The following is a 15781-nucleotide window of genomic DNA, read 5'->3' on the forward strand; positions in this document are numbered from 1 at the left end:
ACGTAATTTGTACAATCACCTAACCAGCAGAAGAAAGAGTACCTACTACTATTAAAAAAATTTTAAAATTGTTTCAATCTAAGTAATAGCTGACTTATGTTGGTAGAGAATTCCAATCAATTTCATGAATATAAAATAGTAAATACTAAACTGTACAATTGTAAATATTTCAGAACTAACAAAAGAGCACTAATAAATATCTGATATCTCGGATTGCAATATTTAATAACAATATACGGATGAGTACATGTAAAATGTGATTTGACATATTGAAGTCTTCACGCATGCGCGCTAGATGCAGTTTATGGAATTCCCTAGATAAAATTTCTTTCATTATTTACGATTAAAGAATCAGTCATTTCATATCATCAATGACATATAAAGTACCTACAAACGACCTACAAACGATTGCATATGAGCAAAACACGATTAGTTTATAAAATATTTGAATGAGGGGCTAACATAAAGAAAAATTCCCTAGAAAATTAATTTTAATATTATAAATAAATGATGGACTATCAATCGTCGTGGATACAATATCAAACACGTACAAACGACCTACAAACGATTGCAAACAAAAAATCATTCAAATCCGTTATAGATGAGGGGCTAACTACGTGTAGCCTTGATTCGCATATGGTTTTTCTCATTTTTCTTGCAAACGATGGACTATCAAACGTTTTTATTAGTCAATTCGTAACTATCAAACGATTTCGCATCGATTGAGCCCTGGAAAGGCTATAAGTCCATTTTTAGAAGCTTTTTCATGTGCACCGGAGAACTATAGGTGTGTTCGAAAATAAGCCGAGAGCGGAGAGCGCATCGTTGTTTCTCTGTTCATTGGATGCATCTGATCGCGGCACTGATATCTGAAAGAAACTATTGACTATCAAATGTTTTTACAAGACTATCAAACACTATCGAACGACTATCAAACAATTGGAAGTAGAAAAAGTTTGTTATATTGTCTAAGTCAATGGATACACCGAATGAGGAATCGATTGTATCGTATCGATTGGGATCCTTGATACGCATATGATTTTTCTCATTTTTCTTGCAAACGATGGACTATCAAACGTTTTTATTAATCAATTTGTAACTATCAAACGATTTTGCATCGATTGAGCCCTGGAAAAACAAAATCCGGTTAGAAACAAAAAAGTGCCGGCCACTTCACACCAGTTTTTGATTTTGATTTTGATTTCCTGAAAAAACTATTGATTATCAAACGTTTTTACAAGACTATCAAACGATTTGAGTAAAAAAAAAGTTTAAAAAATAAAAGTTGGCCGGCCATCTTCACGCAGGTAGAAGTTGATCCGAAAACACGTGATTGCACTAATTACATGCAGTAATGGTGTATTATTTTTTAAGCGATGGTGAGATAGTTTACCTGCAGATTGTAGTGTAAAGAACAGATGTAACAAATTTTTAAGGAATAATAATAACTGTGTGGTTAATATATGAAATGTTCTTTTCATTTTACAGTGGTTCAGCCACCAATCACACTGTTTATGGGAGTTGACAAATATGAAAGTAAGCAAATATAATACTAATGGCTATAAAATTCTTATTATTTATGACTATCAAATGATTGGAATAAAAAAAAGTTTAAAAATAAAAGTTGGCCGGCCAACTTCACGCAGGTTCAACTTCTTCTTCTTTTTCTTTTTTATATGGTTGGCACCAGTTGGGAAAACGTCTTTTACAAGCGGCCACAGGTTTATATTATGCATGTGTGAACAATTTCCTTATGTGTTGCGTATGCACAGTAGGGTGTCTGGCGTGAATATCACCTCCGTAAAGTTAGCCGGGCAACTTCGACTTATCGAATTTCTGTACTTGCACATCGATTGTTAGTCATTTGTTATTGATTGTTAGACTAATTCAAACATTTGTTAGAGAATAGTTTTTTTGCAATAACGAAAATAAATTTTAGTGTTAAGTTAGCCGAAAAATATTTATTTTTTCACAGTTTTTGTTTCGAAACGGGTGCATTCGATGTAGAATCGTTTGTTAGTCCCTAATATACTAATAAAGACGTTTATTATGTCACGGTTTCGCCTAAAATAGCGAAAAACTATCTACCGCCTCGCTCGCCGGGAGTAAGACGTGGAATGTGGTACGAAGATTGTCGGGCAAATATGTATGTTGTTTTTTTGTTTTAAACAGCTTATAATTAATACGGAATTCTTCATAAGTAGATCATGAATAAATTTATTGGAATCATAATTGTTGGTTCAGAGTTTGTTTCCAATAAACTTACCACAAGATTCACAGACTCGCACATACTAAAAGTATAAATGGACGGATCATCTGGCAAAGAATAAGTCCAAAATGGGCAAATCTTGTATTTATAGATTTCCATCGTATAGTACATGTTTAGTGTTACCAATAGCTAAATTAGTAATGAGTGGACACTTGGAACTATTAATTTGCTATTTTTAATTATAATTTAAGCCAAATTTAATGACATTAGGGTGTACTCTCTTAAGTTTTTGTCAGTGACTGTACGACTGTTCCAACTGTTCGACAAAAATATCCCACAATCTTTAAATTTAATTAATACGTTCACATCGTATCATTATTATCGTTGATAACCTCAAAACTTAATATATACTGATTTGTTTAATTATCGGTAACTTATTCATTGTTAAAATATTTTTTTTACTATTTTACAAATTGACTGCTAAACGCGGCAATGCAGCAGTCTACAGCGGGTGCTTTCCATTTACTGGCACAGGTTGACACAAGTCGACTTGTGTCGCCAAACGTGCTTTCCATTTGATTTGTGTCGCCATGTGTCGGCAACACAAGTCGACTCGGGAAGACTCTGCTAAAGTGGTGAGTTTACGAGAGTATCTGTGTTCCATTTATTCGTTTTCGAGAGTCGACATGAGTCGACACGAGTTGACACAAGTCGACACAAAAGTCATGTAAATGGAAAGCACCCAGTTAGTTCACACTTATTCTGTGGGTAACAGTAGACACTACTTTACCGACAGAATAATCACGATACTCTTCTACAATGTTGCCACGTCTGCACAGAGTAATTCATAATAAGGCGATATTCCTCCCTAACTTAATTATTTTCTCGAGAATAATAAAGGCAATTTATATAAAACTTTGCACAATCAATCGTCGAATCGTACACCACATCATATAATTTTTCCAGAATTTACAGCGATTTAGTTCTATCCGTTTTGCAGCTATTAACGCCCGTAGAGTCTGTTTTCCCATAATCGACCGTGTTAAATTTATAAATTTCAAAAATTTATAACTACTAAATTATTTGGTGAAAAATTCTGAAATAATTCATACATTATTCTTCTACCAAGCTATCTTTCATAAAATTTTTAAGAACTTTTGTGATTTTTGCGTATCTATCCAGTTCTACCTTAATATAGAATAAGGCTTACTCATTGTCAAACACTCGTAAGTGTTAATATTTCAAGTTTATTTTTCATTAATAAAATATAGCCAGGAAACAAAAATGCTGATTCAGCAACAAGGCGTCACGAGTTAAATTAATTCTATAAAAGGGTTAAATGAATGGTGTCAATTGCATATTTTATGATTTCAACTTTATTTTTAATTCATAATTTTGAAACAATAACACGAAAAGTCCCAAATTTTTTGCTCTTTCTTTCAATCTCATCCGAAATTATTTTATATAACATATGCACAATATTTCAAACTTAAAATTAGTTTCTATGTTATTCTATCCAGCCAGACGGCAGACGGTTTTTCGCTACTTTAGGTGAAACCGTGATATAAAAAATGTTTTTATTAGTTTATTCGGGACTAACAAACGATTCCACATCGAATGCACCCGTTTAGAAACGAAAACTGTGAATAAAATCAATATTTTTCAGCTAACTTAACACTAAAATTTATTTTTGTTATTGCAAAAAAACTATTATCTAACAAATGTTTTAATTAGTCTAACAATCAATAACAAATGACTAATAATCGATGTGCAAGTACAGAAATTCGAAAAGTCGAAGTTGCCCGGCTAACTTTACGGTGGTGTGAATATCAGGGGGGTGACACTCCAAACGGGCTATAGTAAAGCACAGAATACTTATACCAGAGATGAGTAGGGAGATTGCCAATGAGCCTGTTTTTGGTGAAGGCAATTTTTCTCTGGTTTCGGCGCGCCACCTTAGCGGAGGGCCCTCGAAGCAGTTCCACGTTTTTGATTGGTCGTGTATATATAGTAATACTACGCGTGATAATCTGGAGCTGTGTTTTGGCGTGTCGACGCGCCACCTGAACGAGACTCTCGAACTAGTTCCACGTTTTTGATTGGTCGAATGAATTCGTATGTTCCTCGAGATCCACGATTTTAAACCGGGTGAACACTCAAATAGGGAGACTTGTATCCAACCTTTTGTTTACAGGATATTACATAAACCGTAGTAATAAGGTAGTCAATACTCTTAATATCCATATGAAGCTCTGGAAATAATAGAGTAAGCAAATAAAACTTAAAAAAAACTCTCGAACGTGGGTAACTACACAAATATTATTTTTAATATTTTGAACTATCAGTATGTTCTACCTCGACATAATTGTCTGATAATTCGATGTATTGAAAATGTTGTCTTTCCGTAGCCATGAGTGATAAAAATTAAATGACAAAAAATCCCTAACCAGATACATTATTCGTTTCATCTCACTATAGAAAATAATTGCTTCATTTTTATATGCTCATTATTATTTTTATGCCCGAGATTTGTAAGTGCATTTTTGTTTTTGGTAATTTTCCGTAATGCCTTCTTTATCCGTCTAAATCTTATTTATGCTATTAAAACATGAAACAGCGTAACATAGGTGTTTGTCACAGGTAGGCTCTCGGGAAGAAGAAACGTTCGCTGATTCATGTACCAATTTATTGGATGTATACGATGTAATATAACACAATATTTGTAGATTAATATAATCATATATTTAATGAATCTTAAGTTAACTAGGTGAACTAATAAGCATAGTTGATAATTAAGAAAAAAAATAAAAGGGCTGAGACGTGAGTTTCGAACTCGAGACTCTCTGACGTTAATGCAGCACCAAGCACGTGTGCTACGAGTCATTGTGGTATATTGTTTAGCAAACTTATACTTCTGTAGTTACCCATGTTCGAGAGTTTTTTTTAAGTTTTATTTGCTTACTGTATTATTTCCAGAGCTTCATATGGATATTAAGGGTATTTACTACCTTATTACTACGGTTTATGTAATATGCAGTAAGAAAGGGTGGATTCAAGTCTCCCTATTTGAGTGTTCACCCGGTTTAAAATCGTGGATCTCGAGGAACACACGAGTTCATTCGACCAATCAAAAACGTGGAACTAGTTCGAGAGTCTCGTTCAGGTGGCGCGTCGACGCGCCAAAACACAGCTCCAGATTATCACGCGTAGTATTACTATATATACACGACCAATCAAAAACGTGGAACTGCTTCGAGGGCCCTCCGCTAAGGTGGCGCGCCGAAACCAGAGAAAAATTGCCTTCACCAAAAACAGGCTCATTGGCAATCTCCCTACTCATCTCTGGTTGTGATACGGACTCTCATGAAGATGTAAGAGAAAAATTGACAGCAATGGAAAAAAATCTCCTTTCATTCGCTTAACGCTTAACACTTTTGCATTTCTAACATAGATACATTTCTCCATATCATTTTTTGTTTTAATGTGCCGTGGTCGCAGCATGGTCTGATTAAAAAAAAAAATTTGATAACGTTCGAGGGTTTGTTTAAAGTTTTATTTGGTCACTCTATTATTTACAAAGCTTCATATGGATATTAAGGGAATTAACATCGGCAAAATTTACTACCTTATTACTACGGTTTATGTAATATGCAGTAAGAAAGGGTGGATTCAAGTCTCCCTATTTGAGTGTTCACCCGGTTTAAAATCGTGGATCTCGAGGAACACACGAATTCATTCGACCAATCAAAAACGTGGAACTTGTTCGAGAGTCTCGTTCAGGTGGCGCGTCGACGCGCCAAAACACAGCTCCAGATTATCATGCGTAGTATTACTATATATAAACGACCAATCAAAAACGTGGAACTGCTTCGAGGGCCCTCCGCTAAGGTGGCGCGCCGAAACCAGAGAAAAATTGCCTTCACCAAAAACAGGCTCATTGGCAATCTCCCTACTCATCTCTGCTTATACAACCTACCGATCAGATGGCGCATGCGCAGTGTCCATCTTGGAGAAAATAAGTTTGTTTGTAAACAAGTCCCTGTGTGTCACTGTTTTCTGATTCGGCAACGGCTTTGCGTCTACGAATTTACGCTGGTGAATTTTGAAGTGTGTTCAGTGGAATTACAGTGCAGAGTTTTGTCTTTGAGCGTGATTGTGTTCAATATCTAGACTATTTACTTAGTGGAACTTTTGTTGACGACGATTTACAAAAATTACGACAACCACACAAAAGCTACGCTACTCATCTTTCCAGACTAACCTTATTTCATACTTTCTTACTTTTCTATTCTTATTTCTCTACTCTGTTTTCTTTTCTCTAATTTCTCTTCCATTTTTATACCTTAGACCTTCATAATGTCTCCTTTGAGGAAAGACATTTCCTCTTTTAGATGTGTTGTTCCTGGTTGTACATCGGTGTGCCTACACGTGGGATCACATTGCTTCCCAAAAGACTTGGAGCTATCGAAGGCCTGAATAGAAGCAATGTGCAACTCCATGGTGAGGCACATCGATTCATAGCTTTTAAATAAAAATGATCATTTATGTAAACTACATTTTTCCTTGAAAGTCTATATACCTCATACAGCGAAGGCAATACTAAAGAAAAATGTAGTACCATCATTGCATCTGCTAATGATTTTAATGCAAGTGTTACTATAAGTGCGACTGTAGTAACAGATCTTATTTTTATTCAATAAATAACTGTTTATGCCATACATAATTATGCATTTATTTTATTTCAGGTACTTGCAATTATGGTAAAATGAGACGATCTTATTTTTATTCAAATATACCTCATACAGCGAAGGCAATACTAAAGAAAAATGTAGTACCATCATTGCATCTGCTAATGATTTTAATGCAAGTGTTACTATAAGTGCGACTGTAGTAACAGATCTTATTTTTATTCAATAAATAACTGTTTATGCCATACATAATTATGCATTTATTTTATTTCAGGTACTTGCAATTATGGTAAAATGAGACCCAATCGTTTGATCGTATCAACGTTTTAGGATGTTTTACGAGGGTCACACTGATTTTCATAATTACAGGTGCTTTTAAAAATACCTTGGAAAACTTTCAGGGCGATGCGTATAGAACGGTGAGTATAAATACACATGTATATCTATATATACATGTGTATACCTATATATATCCCTGTATATCTATATAGGGTGTTTCGAAACTACCGAACCCGGTGGGTATGGCGGTGTTCGGGAGGCTTCACTGATCACGAAAATGACCTTCTTTTTGTCCGGAAGGTCATAGTTTTTAAATGGGAGCAGGTCAAATTTGACCAATCAGAGGGAGGCGTCAAGAGAAACGTAGGCACCTACGAACTCTGAGTTTTCTTCCCTCGCTTTTGTTTCTCGGTGGCTTGTTTCTTGTTTCCAATAGGCATGTCTTCGGCTGACGTCATCCTGCCCGAAGCCACCGAGAAACAAAAGCGAGGGAAGAAAACTCAAGAGTTCGTAGGATCCTACGTTTCTCTCGACGCCTCGTTATGATTGGTCAACTTTGACCTGCTCCCATTTAAAAACTAAGAGCTTCCGGACAAAAGGAAGGTCATTTTCCGTGATCAGTGAAACCTCCCGAACACCGCCATACCCACCGGGTCAGGTAGTTTCGGAACATCCTGTATATACTGGAGTATACCTATATATATCGCGTTACTTATACAACCTACCGATCAGATGGCGTTGCTGCTCGTGCTAACAGTCTAAAGCACGGGAGTGCTGTGTCTCCAATAAACGGTATGTGGTGAATATCCCCCGATGGTCTGGAACATCGACATATAGTACTGGACTGCTCACTGTAGTGCAGAAAGTGTAATCGAGAATAGAAAAAGAGAGCACATCGTAGGAACCGTGCTGTCCTTCTCTTGGGCAGGAGCGGAATCAGGAATAAGTGAACCCCGCGCAGTAAAATGTATGTTTCATGATGAACTTTATTTGTATATTCTATAAGTTTAAGAATTTGTTTAATCTTATGTTAATCATAAAATTTTAGGTTATTTTTCCATTTTACTTAGTTGTGAAAGCTTATCGTATTGGGCTCAAAATACAGGTCTCACGGTAGCCCACACTTAAGACAGCGAATCACCATTTTTTAAGTAATTTCGAATTTTGATAAACTCAACTACAATAAAGTAATCACGACAATTGAGATTTGACTCACGGAGGCTTTTGTCTCCATGATTCGACTGTAACAACGTACATACATTCTAGATGTGCGGAGAAATCTTTCACCTGGTTCTTATTTTGCATATTACAGTCCTGAACCCCTTCCATCGAGAAACCTTTCGACCAATAGAAAAATTATAGAAAAGGACAGCACGGTTCCTACGATGTGCTCTCTCTTTCTATTCTCGATTACACTTTCTGAAGCTGCAATGAGCAGTCCAGTACTATATGTCGATGGTCTAGAACCACAGACCACAGACCACTTATTGGAGACACGGCACTCCCGTGCTTTAGACTGTTAGCACGAGCAATAACGCCATCTGATCGGTAGGTTGTATAAGTATTCTATGCTTTACTATAGCCCACGGTCCTATAGCCCATTTGGAGTGTCACCCTCTGCCACAGACTTCTGTATACTACTAGACCGCTAGCTCGCTTGCTGGCTGTGAGGGAAAGTGGAGGGGAGATCGGACGCCATTTTTTGTATGGTATTCCGTATTCCAGGTGGGGAAAGTAAATAGGAGACGCCGATCATTTGTTCCGTGATTTTGATATTTCCACGTTTTCCGAGCAGACGTATTTGTGTACGTGAAATCGGAATGATAGGTAAAATAATTTGCGACCTTTCACGCTGCATGACATCGACATTTTGTATCCGATTTGCGGTACAATTTCTAAAATAGTAGTAAAAGTTCTTTCTTTCTTTTTTACATATTAAAAGAGAAGAGTTTTGCTGGATATAATCACTAACTACCCGCGCCAATGGCAATGTGACGCACTTGCCCCACTGAATAGTGTCGGGTGTCACACCGATACACTAACCCACTCACAAATTTCCCTACAAAAGATGGCTGCCAGCCCCCACCACTTCAAAAAATTTGCCTCACTTCTTTCAACGGCAGGATACTGGAAGCTAGCGGTCTAGTAGTATATAGAAGTCTGTGTCTGGAACAGAGAGAGGAATGCCGCAGTGACTAGTGACCGCGGCGCTCCAATTGACCAGAGCCTAGAGTCCCTCTGGTAAGAGTCCGGTCAATATGTACCCAGAAGGGACGCCATGTGTAGGCCTCGTTTGAAGCCGCCATCACATTGCGCGCCGATTTTTAGACTATCAATCTTTACCATCAAGAGACTCGGTCGAGTCTCGCGCCAGGTACAGGCAACCCGCCGTACAGGGCTTAACACTACCCACACTACACAATGCGAATCCCTCCCATATACGTATTCACACACACACATTCTATTCCGGAAAGAGCCCTCAAAATGGCGGATCCAATCAGTAAGAGGTCCACCGTTGGCCGGACTCTTATTAGAGGGATTCTACCAGAGCCGAAGGCTCACAGACCCCCTCGAGAGGGAGCTTCAGGTAAGGGAGCCAATGGAGTTACCAGGAAGGAGCGGCGTAAATGGGATTGGTGCTGTTCTATTGGGCAAATAGGTATAAGTTTATGACAAGCGTGAGCAGAATAGAAAGATGTACAGGTAGGACAGTTGTGACACTATTGTGAAAGTTGTAACGCATTTCCTGGTGTACGTTCTATCCACGACCCTAACTTGGCATTCCGCGGATCCCTTGGGCGCCAGGTGCATCCTTGCACCAGCCCGACTCGTCGAGCCTTTAATTTCTAATCCGCGGCACGTCAACTCCGGGAGTCTTCTCGACCGGATCTTCCCGCTAGCTCCTAATCCGGCATGGTAGAGGGGAACGTGAGGGCGACGAGTATTTACAGGAATCAGCCGGCTTCTTTGGTAATGACTAACACGGTGGGATTTAATTCCAACAATGGCCCTTTATTTCGCCTAGGTAAACGAGTACAGTCGGGTGATGTATACGAGCGCGGCTCTATACAATTCTAATACACAACGCGGTCGCGGAGGTCATCTCTGTTGACGGTGGACGGTTTGAATCTGCAACCGCCAGGACACGTGGCGAGGCCCGCAGCCCCCCACTCCTCGTGCGAAGATGTACCGGCGAATGCGCTTCATCCCCGACTGCATGGCTTCGGGGCGGTCGCCTAAACTGGACTTACCGAATCCTCCGGTGAAGCGTACCTTTTTTCCTCGCCACTCGGGAGGTGGTGGTTGGTAATTTTCCTCCTCGTCGGACGTCTCCTTCCTCTATCACTCTGAGTTCCGTAGGAGCGCCGACGTCGTCGATAGATCCAATTTTCCTTATCACGTCCGGGGAAAAGCCACCATGGCTTTGAACCCATGCAGGCACCATACAGGTCCTGCAAATCTCACACACTCTCACCACACTCAAACCAGAAAAATCACGATACCTTATCCGCCGATTTACCAACAGGTCCTGCAAATCTCACCCACTCTCACCACACTTAAACCAGAAAAATCGCGATACCTTATGTGCCGATTTTCGGTATTCCCGTTCCGCGGTTCACAACGAAGTGGCTCCCTTTGGGCCCCCCGGTCCGAGGATTCCCGAAGAATCCTGAGTTCACCCGAACTCGTGCGCTTACTCTCGCCTCGGGCCGCTCTTCGCTTTTCAGCGCTCACAGCCCGCCAGTCTCCGGGCGGCGCCGATCTTACCCGAGCCCGCCCGATTTTTGGGCTCGGCGGTGCTGGTTTCTCTCCCCGGCTTCCCCTTGCCACGAACCTCCGTCGTCATAGGCATTCTCTTTGCGGCTTTTGTCGGCGAGACGGCTCTCCGTGCCCCTATGCTTTTATGTAACTGGCCATCCCACTGACGCCACGTTACAAAGTATATGATCTAAATAGATAAATTAGCATTAGTGAAAAAGCGATATAGGATATTTAGTAATTTGATTTGCACTTGTTTTAGATAGGAAGCAATTGAATAAGTGATTGGAAATTTGGCTTTGCGGATGGAGAGAAGCAGATTGGGTCTGAGGTGTGAGAAACGGCGACAGCGCCGTAAGACATGGTCAATCGTCTCGGAGTCTTCGCCACACGGACACCGATCAGAGCTAACAATATTCTTACGGAAGAGACTTTCGGCTAGGGAATGGTGATTTGATTTAGTTCTATTGGAGGTTATAATAAAAGGGCGGTCAAGTTTTGTGTTTATGAATCAGGGAGATTTGGATTCAGAGTAACAGTGTTCGAAATAGAAGAGGCTCTTTCCGTCAGTGTGATTGGAGTAGTACGACAGGCAAGCTTCTGATGCCCACATCGAAGCTAAAGAGATAAAATCGTAGTACGGGAGGCTATGATTTAAAAAGTTACCGACTGAGATAGCTTGTTTAGCAAGAGCGTCAGCCTTGTCATTCCCCTGAAGTTTTGAATAACCCGGGATCCAGAAGAGGCGGATAGATTCGTTATTTAGTGAGGCTTGTTTGAGCTTGTCCCTATTGAGATAGACGATGTAAGAGTGGGACTGGTCTAATCTAAGTGATTGAAGAGCATTTAAAACGCTTTGTGAGTCTGAGAAGATGATTGACGAAGCTAGGTTCTTATCAAGGATAAAATTCATCACATGCAGAATTGCAAGAGCTTCTGCCGAGAAGATGGAGGCGCGACTATCTACTTTGCCCTGGAAGTGTATGTCCAGTGAAGGACAGAAGACGCTAAGGCCGGTGTGAGGACCGTCCAGAGTTTTGGAGCCATTAGTATAAAAGCAATGGGATGAGTTATGAAATTGGTTAAAGCAGTTGTTGAATTCTTCTGACGGGTCTTTGGAGTGTTGGATGGTGAGACCTTCCAGTAAACTAATTTTTGGAGTAAGGACTTGTAGTTCGTACTCAAAGTGGTATGGAAGGGGAAGAGGTATACATATGGTGGATTATGTTGGAGAAATTACGGACGGAAGAAAAAGCTTTATAGAGGATGTAGTTTTGTCTGATCTTCAATGATTTACTATTGTACGGGCGGTGGAACAAGTTTGTAAGTAACGGGATGACTGGATGGTTAGAATGTGATAGACATTTTAACACGTATTTTTTTGCAAGTAGTTTGAAGCGGACGAATAAGGGTGAATCTTTGGTTTCAGCGAGCAAGATACGGATTGGAGTAGACATCCTAAGTCCTAAGGCTAACCTGAGGGCGCTATACTGAATATTTTTCAACCTCAGGAAGACGTTATTGTCTGAGGGTAAGAGGGCTTGGCATCTATATTCTATTACGCTTCTAATTAGCGCTCTGTACAAGATAAGAAGACTTGTAGGATGTGCACCCCACCACGTTGTTCTGAGACCTTTTAGGATGATTAGTGATCTATTGCATTTATTGATGACAGCTTTAAGATGAGAGTTCCAATTCAGTTTTCTATCAAAAGTTATGCCCAGGTGTTTGACCTCATTGGAGGCATGAACCCGGCTTCCGGCTATCTCAATGGAGCAGTCAAGGAAGGCCTGTCTCCTCCTGGTGAAGATCACTAATTTAGTTTTAGATGGAGATATAACTAGGCCTTTACTTTCTAGGTATGAACAAATGGAGTTGACGCTGGACTGAACGGGGTGAATACTGTCGACTAAGTTCTTGGATCTAGAGATGATCAAGACATCGTCTGCAAATTGCGTTGCAGTGCACTGTGGATGAAGATGATTATTGAGATCTTTTATATACAAGGAAAAGAGGATAGGGCTAAGGGCGAGGCCCTGAGGTAAGCCCTTGTGGGAGGTCTTAAGGCCAACTAATTTACCGTTAATCTTGAAGAAGATGTTTCTTTCAGCAATAATACTATTGATAAACCTGCCAATAGATTCTGGCACTCCTATGGAGCACAGGTCATGAATGAGAATGGAAGGAATGACTTCGTCGAACGATCCCATGATGTCGACGAAAACCGCGACTGTGTATTCGCCTTCAGCGAATCCATTGTAAATCTCTGATGACAGCAGGACTAAATTATCGATGGTGGATTTGGACTTGCGAAAGCCGAACTGCGAAACCGGAAGAAGCGAGTTATGTTCAACCCACCATGAAAGTTTAACAAGGATGAGACGTTCAAACAGTTTGAGCATGCACGAACCCAAAGCTATAGGGCGAAATTTGCCAAGGGTTGACTTGGGAATGAAGAACAGGTGGAACTGATTCCAGCTTTTGGGAAATATGGAATCCTTGAGGAAGTCATTGAGGACTTATAGAAGAGCGAGGCGAACATTGGAAGGTACTGTTACGTTCCACTCCTTATAATTATAAATGGCAAAACACGTTAATTTCTTCTACACATTATAATCATTTAATTATATAATCATTAATGTAACATATTATTAACGTTACACTAATAATATTAAATATTGTATTTTACCTTGTTAAAATAGAACAATGATAAATAAACGGATAGGCCTGAATCTTCTCGGATAACATTCAAGGAGATTCAAATAACGGAGTAGGACTTGGTATGTTGATTATCGGAAAAGGGTTAGCTATCAATCTATATATTAAGAATTTTTGAAGAAGGGGAGTCACATTGACCAATCGGAAGTAGTTTTATTGCTATAAAAAGGGAGTCAGAAGTAGTATTGGGTGGTGTTTTAGAAAGAGACTAAGAGTGCAACATCAGAGTTGTCGAGTGTGTCGTGAGTGAAGTCAAAATATACCAAGTACCTCTAAAACTTATCCAAGTTACCAAAATCAGAGTATTCACAATTACTCGTAACCTTTCCGGATAGAACTGAAGCCGTTGTATAGGGCCTCTATCCATCCTTACTATTTCCAAAAAGGTAGAACTGAAGCCGGATCTAGGGCCTCTACCTTATCCTACCAAATCATTAATACAAATCGAAACTTCGATCAACATTCCATACATCATCAGAACTTGTAAAGGAATTTTAGTAGATGAAGCAAGACTTAAAAGAAAGATAGATGAACAAACAGCAGAAGGATTTATTCAAAACGTAAATCCAGAAATACTTATTAGAATACCATCCAACACCCCTCTTGATACGTTATCAAAAGCAATTCTAGCCGTTAGACAAGCTGATAAAAAAACGCAACATTACATGCAACTCAAAAAAGGTATACAAAACCCATCTAACACCAACAAACAAAATAAATCAAAGGAACATAAAGTTACACCTATTCGCACTAGCATTGAGTGTACCTTTTGTAAAAAATTAGGACATAAAGCAGAAGATTGTTATAAACGAAAACGTTCAGTAGGCTTTCAAAATAACCAAAATATAAAAACCGAATCCACTACACCATTAAATTCGAACAATGAACAAGTAGTTTGTCGATATTGCAAGAATATTGGACATACAATACAAGAATGCCGGAAAAGAGCTTACAATAATTCTCTTAAAGAGAGGACAGTGGCTAGCACTTCCGGAAATATTTCGGGAAACGAGCAAAGTCTTCAGCCAAAATACGAAAACCAAATCCACTACACCATTAAATTCGAACAATGAACAAGTAGTTTGTCAATATTGCAAGAATATTGGACATACAATACAAGAATGCCGGAAAAGAGCTTACAATAATTCTCTTAAAGAAAGGACAGTGGCTAGCACATCCGGAAATATTTCGGGAAACGAGCAAAGTCTTCAGCCGAGGGGCGACGGTCAGAAGACCAAAACAGTACGCCCAATAGCTATTCACGAGGAGTCGCAACAATTCGATCAGGAGACTCCTCCCGAACTCCAACAATAAGATTATTTTCCCCTGAAATAATTGGTTCGTCTACGATAATGATAGATACGGGAGCAGAATTAAATATCATTAAGAGGAAATACGTGAAACCAGGAACACCAATACTAGACGGCAAACCATATTATATTAAAGGCATTACATCAAACTATGTAAAAACTCAGGGAGAAATCATAGTTCATCTGGAAGAATTCAAGACAAGTTTCCACATTGTAAGGGACGATTTTCCAATAGTACAAGATGGAATCATCGGAGAGCCATTCTTTACTAAAAATGAAGCAACAATCAATTTCAAAAAACAACGACTCGAATTCGAAGGACGAGAAATCCTTTTCGAACCTCCAAATTCAGTAGTCCTATCAGCCAGAACTAAAATCCAAATCCCTATCAGAATAATAAATCCTGAAATTACTACTGGATATGTGCCTCGGTTAGATGGTGGTCCAGACGTTTATCTCGGGAATGCTCTGATAACAAATCATAGAGGTATCGGTTACATTTATGCCATTAACACCTCTGAAGAAGAAATAGAAATTGAAACTCCACAAATTAGGTTATGGGACTTTGAAGAAATTACCAATTCTTACTATTCCTCTGAATCTACTGAATCTACTATATCCGCTGAATCCGTTGAATCTGTTAAATCCCAAGAAGTCCCTAACCAAAAGAGTTCCGAAAATCAATTCAAATATCAAAGTCACAATCATTCAACAAAATCTAAAGCAGTCAATAAACTCACAGTTGACGATGACGAACGAAGTTCAAAATTGTTCGAACTTCTACGCTTAGATCATCTGAACAAGGAAGAAAAAGAGTC

Source organism: Cephus cinctus, unplaced genomic scaffold (genome assembly GCF_000341935.2).
Source record: "Cephus cinctus unplaced genomic scaffold, Ccin1 Ccin1_scaffold0537, whole genome shotgun sequence".
In the NCBI taxonomy this organism is placed as follows: Eukaryota; Metazoa; Arthropoda; class Insecta; order Hymenoptera; family Cephidae; genus Cephus; species Cephus cinctus.